The sequence below is a fragment of the Opisthorchis viverrini genome (assembly GCF_000715545.1).
Source record: "Opisthorchis viverrini unplaced genomic scaffold opera_v5_174, whole genome shotgun sequence".
In the NCBI taxonomy this organism is placed as follows: domain Eukaryota; kingdom Metazoa; phylum Platyhelminthes; class Trematoda; order Opisthorchiida; family Opisthorchiidae; genus Opisthorchis; species Opisthorchis viverrini.
In genome coordinates this window covers 189,854-195,838 of record NW_008751832.1, presented here as the reverse complement: position 1 = coordinate 195,838, position 5,985 = coordinate 189,854, and positions in this window count along the sequence as shown.

Here is a 5,985-nt window from a genome sequence, read left to right as displayed (position 1 = left end):
AAGAAAATCCAGGCTAGTAACACCGAATAAGCATTTGTCAATGTTCAAACGTATGTTGTAAGTGGAAAAACGTTCAAACACTGCTCTGAGATGAGCTGTATGTTCAGCTGGGGAGGTGCTAGCGACTAAAACATCGTCAAGGTAGGCGTACACAAACGGTAAGCCACGTAAAACCTCGTCCATGAAACGTTGAAACGTTTGGGCTGCATTTCGAAGACCAAAGGGCATACGCGTGAATTCGAAAAGGCCAAACGGTGTTGTGATGGCTGTTTTGGGAATGTCATCCGGAGCTACGGGTATGTGGTAGTATGCTCTTATGAGATCGAGTTTGGAGAAAATGTTTGTATGGCATAGGGTACTTGCAAAATCGTGGATATGTGGGATGGGATACCTGTCTGGGATAGTAGCGTTGTTGAGAGAACGGTAATCTCCACAGGGTCTCCAATCACCTTTAGATTTCTTAGGTACCATATGTAGGGGTGATGACCAATGACTCGATGAAGGGCGGATGATGCCGAGTTCGAGCATGTGTTCGAACTCGTGTTTTGCGATTTGTAGCTTATCCGGATGGAGTCGGCGGGGGTTGACATGGACAGGTGGACCTCTCGTCTGAATGTGGTGAACGACGGAATGAGTGACCGGTTGGGTGTACTGACATGGGTGAGTAAGGGTTGGAAAATCCCTAAGTATGTCAGCAAAATGTGAATCCGGTAAGATAACGCGGATACCTGTGGATGAAGTTGGGGCACTAATTCCGTTGACTGAGAGAGATGTAAGCGTGTCTATAAGACGTTTGTGTCGCACGTCGACAGATAGACTGTAATGGGTCAGGAAATCTGCACCGATGATGGGTTTTTGGACGTCGGCCAAAAGAAAGATCCACTTGAACGCACGTCGCAATCCAAGGTCAAGTGTGAGGGAACGTTCGCCGTATGTAGCGATGCGGGTACCGTTGGCGGCTTGTAAGGAGGAAGAAGGAGAATCGCGAAGTGGATTCTTATGTGGTAGCACACTAACTTCAGCTCCCGTATCTACGAGGAAACGTAGACCACTTGAACGATCGGTAATGTGGAACAGGCGACTAGTGCGAGGAGGGCCACAGACAGTCGTCGCCGTTACTGACTGGCCGGGGTGTTTAAAGGGGTGTTGGAACGCGGCTTGAAAGAACAAGGTGGTTGACACTTGCGTGCTTTTGGGCCATAAGTTTGGTGATACCAGCACCAAGGGAGACGGGCACGAGATGACGATCTGGATCGTGAACGTGGTCGATGCCTGTTGATCTCTAACCGTTGTAGGCGATCGGTCAAAGCGTCAAATTTGGTTTGTAGGTGCGATATAGAAGCAAGAAGCGGGTCGGAATCTGTAGTGGGTGCAGGGCGGGAGACGGAGTTTACGGAGTTACTGGGGTATGTTTCGTGTATCTTATCCGCCATCCGGGCTAGCTGCTCTAAGCTGTGGTCATCAACGAAAGCGCTGATGACGTGGGACATGGAGGGTGGGAGTTTGTCGAGCCATAGTTGGGCCATGATCTCCTCTGCTAGCTTACGGCCGCAGAGGAGACTGCGCATGTGGCGAAGCATTTGTGATGGCGATCTGTCCCCAAGTTCGACGGTGGTGAATAAATCCCGCAGCATTTTGTTTTCTGATTTCCCTGTCCTACTTATGACGGCCGCTCGAAGGGCGTCATACGGATTTTCCTTAGGAATATCTTCCAACAGATCTTCAACTTCTGTTGCTACATCACAAGGAAGATGCTGGACAACATAGGAAAACCGGGTGACTTGGGAAGCGATGCGTCGGGTGGCAAAAACGGCCTCAACCTGGTGAAACCATACCCTTGGGTTGCGTGGATTATACTCTGGTAAACGTATACTAATTGCATTCTCGACTAATTCCGCTGAGTCAAAGTGTGCCTCCATGATTACCGGGCAAAAGAAGTAAAATTACGACGATTTGAAAGGAAAAGTTTTCAAAAAAAATATCTAGAAATACTCGGGCTCACCAAATTTGTAGTGGTCTGGCTACCCAATAAGTCAGTTTACCAGGAGTGTGTGGCAAAGTAATAAAAATAATTACGCTAAGTTGGGTATACAAAAATAAATAGGTCAGATGGAACAGACTCACTAACAATTGTTCTCTTTAAAATAGTTCGTCGTTGGCCCAGGTCAGCGAATAAACAATAATCCAATAGTGTTGGTCCAGAGGTCTTCTTCTGAACAGTTTCCACATATAATAGATTCCGAAGATAGTCTGAAATGTTTTGAGTACCAGAGTTAGTATATGAGACTCGCGAATGACCGCTGCAAGCGCGAGCGAAATCAGAAGAGAGAGTCGAAGCACGTGACCACGCTTGTATTATGTGAAATTGTACAAGGGCGCGTTTTTTTGTAGTTTCTCGTATTCAAACAAAAAACGATTATGCAATTGATGAAATACCTAGTGTTATTATGGAAGTAAAATAAAGGTACAAAAACGCCACAAGTGCAACATGTCACCGGAAGGAGCGAATGGAGTACAGTAACTCCCCGTTAATGTCACAACTTCGAAAACCCTATAGTTTTGGCGAAAATAATTTGGGCGTGCAAATAGCCAGCGGCCTCCTATGCGGTGGATTTATGTTTGAATTCTGTGTGACCACCTGGATGACACCAAATCTGCTGCCTCACCTGATCTGATGTTCTGGTTCCTCATTTTTCACCTTCCCACCTTTTTTGTCATGTGTCAGACAGGAATCCTCCAGTTTCCCCCTCGCTGTGTTTTTGCCCGCCAGTTTTGAATCCTAACGATCCAATCTTGCTCAACATTCTTTCTAAAAAACGCATAGTGACTATGCTTCCCTGTCCGTGCCAGTTTGGTGATAATCACGCCTACATCAGATAATGCTCACCCCCTATGATGTTGTCTCTTTCCTACTCCCGTGCTCACAATCCCCGCCGGTCATACTTTTATTCTGACTGTAACATCATGATCAAACCTGACGGTATGCCACCCACGAGTTGAGAATAAACATTATTATTATTATTATTATTATTATTGCATGGCAAGCATATCAAACCACACGTACCACGTGCTTGATAAGACCTCACCTCCTCAAATACCGGCGGCCAGCGCAGTCCCTTATGCCCTTCCACCATTCTGCCTGCCCACCGCAGTTCCTTAGTTGCGGATGCCACTCATTCTCACGCGCCCACCGCCTCTTTATGCACCGTACACCCCACCACAACTCTCGATGATGCGAACGACTACACGTCCCAAAACTCTCCTTCCAAATGCACGTCACACTCCCAGAGGCGTTCCCTATCCCACAATGAACCTCACACCCTACATTATCCCCTGGATACAAGCCTACTCCACTACTATTCGTGCATGTCACACCTGTGCTGAATACACTTCGACCGACTCCGAAAACACGTCCATTCTACCCCGTTTTATGCGCTCTTGCTTCCCCAACCATTTCCCCTGGTACCGAACTCCACAGTAAGTGAAGTTGGCAATTACCTAACTAATTTCCTCTCAGCTACCAATGATGCTGTTGACTACTCTCTCGCTGCTGTTAAAAGCCCACAATCCCCGAGCCGTTGTCGGCATTGCACAAGAAATTCTGATTTGTGTGACTTAACCATGGCTCTCAGTTGAAAATCGAGACACGGCTGACTCAATACCTAGTTATAACATTCACCGTTCTAACTGGAGGAACTCGAGGGCGTTGATGCTGTGCCATCTATTTCAAATAGGAACTTCGTGCAACCCCCTTTGGTGATTCTTGTTTACAAGAGATTCCAGGGACCATCTGGATCTCCACCGAACAGACCAGATGACCTATACTAGTAGACTGTGTCTTTCAACCACCGACCCCTCCCGCCTCTACAGCTGACCGCACATACCATTCTTTATTCGTCTGAATTTGTGCTGGGTGACTTCAATGTACCATATTTCCTGGTCTCCCAGTTTGGGACCTACCTCTTTGAGACCGTCACAGCAGCCTACGATCCAGAGCACTCCAGTGCAACACTCTGTTTGGGTATCCAAAGAGCTTTTGATCAGATCCCTCATGAGTCNCTCACCCCCTATGATGTTGTCTCTTTCCTCCCCCCGTGCTCACAATCCCCGCCGGTCATACTTTTATTCTGACTGTAACATCATGATCAAACCTGACGGTATGCCACCCACGAGTTGAGAATAAACATTATTATTATTATTATTATTATTATTGCATGGCAAGCATATCAAACCACACGTACCACGTGCTTGATAAGACCTCACCTCCTCAAATACCGGCGGCCAGCGCAGTCCCTTATGCCCTTCCACCATTCTGCCTGCCCACCGCAGTTCCTTAGTTGCGGATGCCACTCATTCTCACGCGCCCACCGCCTCTTTATGCACCGTACACCCCACCACAACTCTCGATGATGCGAACGACTACACGTCCCAAAACTCTCCTTCCAAATGCACGTCACACTCCCAGAGGCGTTCCCTATCCCACAATGAACCTCACACCCTACATTATCCCCTGGATACAAGCCTACTCCACTACTATTCGTGCATGTCACACCTGTGCTGAATACACTTCGACCGACTCCGAAAACACGTCCATTCTACCCCGTTTTATGCGCTCTTGCTTCCCCAACCATTTCCCCTGGTACCGAACTCCACAGTAAGTGAAGTTGGCAATTACCTAACTAATTTCCTCTCAGCTACCAATGATGCTGTTGACTACTCTCTCGCTGCTGTTAAAAGCCCACAATCCCCGAGCCGTTGTCGGCATTGCACAAGAAATTCTGATTTGTGTGACTTAACCATGGCTCTCAGTTGAAAATCGAGACACGGCTGACTCAATACCTAGTTATAACATTCACCGTTCTAACTGGAGGAACTCGAGGGCGTTGATGCTGTGCCATCTATTTCAAATAGGAACTTCGTGCAACCCCCTTTGGTGATTCTTGTTTACAAGAGATTCCAGGGACCATCTGGATCTCCACCGAACAGACCAGATGACCTATACTAGTAGACTGTGTCTTTCAACCACCGACCCCTCCCGCCTCTACAGCTGACCGCACATACCATTCTTTATTCGTCTGAATTTGTGCTGGGTGACTTCAATGTACCATATTTCCTGGTCTCCCAGTTTGGGACCTACCTCTTTGAGACCGTCACAGCAGCCTACGATCCAGAGCACTCCAGTGCAACACTCTGTTTGTGTATCCAAAGAGCTTTTGATCAGATCCCTCATGAGTCCTGCTGAAGAAACTTAGTTTTGTTGGCATCACAGAGTCCTCCTACCTAGCTGATAGGGTGAAAACAACACAAAATGATGACAAAAAGTCATTCCCATTATCGGTCACCGGTGGTGTCATTCAAGGGAGCGGGCTAGGTCCCATCATTTTCCTACTGAATATCAACGACGTCTTAAGTGCCATCTCCCATGGTAAAACCTTTCTTTCTGCAGACGATATAAAAATTGCCTACTCATTTTCTTCCTCTTCTAAAACTCTTGCCGTTCGCCAGATTCAAAGAGACTTAGACACTCACTCGCTGGTCAAGTGCCTATAGCCTGAGTTTCTCTTTTTCCAAGTCCCATATAACTTCCTGCCGCTGCTCCGTCCCAGCTAATACGTTCACAGTTAATGGCAACCCTGTCACTCATTCCGCAGAGATTAAAGACGTCGGTCTCAGATACTCTTGTACCTTTAGTTTTTCTCACCAAGTCAAGTTCCAGGTCGCTCGGGCATGTAGGCTCCGCTTTCTAATATTACTCTCCTTTCATCTTTGAGACACAAAGGTCGCTGTTTTCAAGCTATGGGTGCAACCAAATGTGGGACTCTGACCTACTTTCTCTTTCCTTTATACCCAATATTGCAGACTAGCACTTGAGAACGTCTAACGTTCATTCAGTAAAAATTTATTCCCACTGTTCAGCCCTCTGTCCTACCGCTCCCGCTGCATAATCATGGGCCTTGAGCCACTATGGCTCAGGCGGTTAAATGT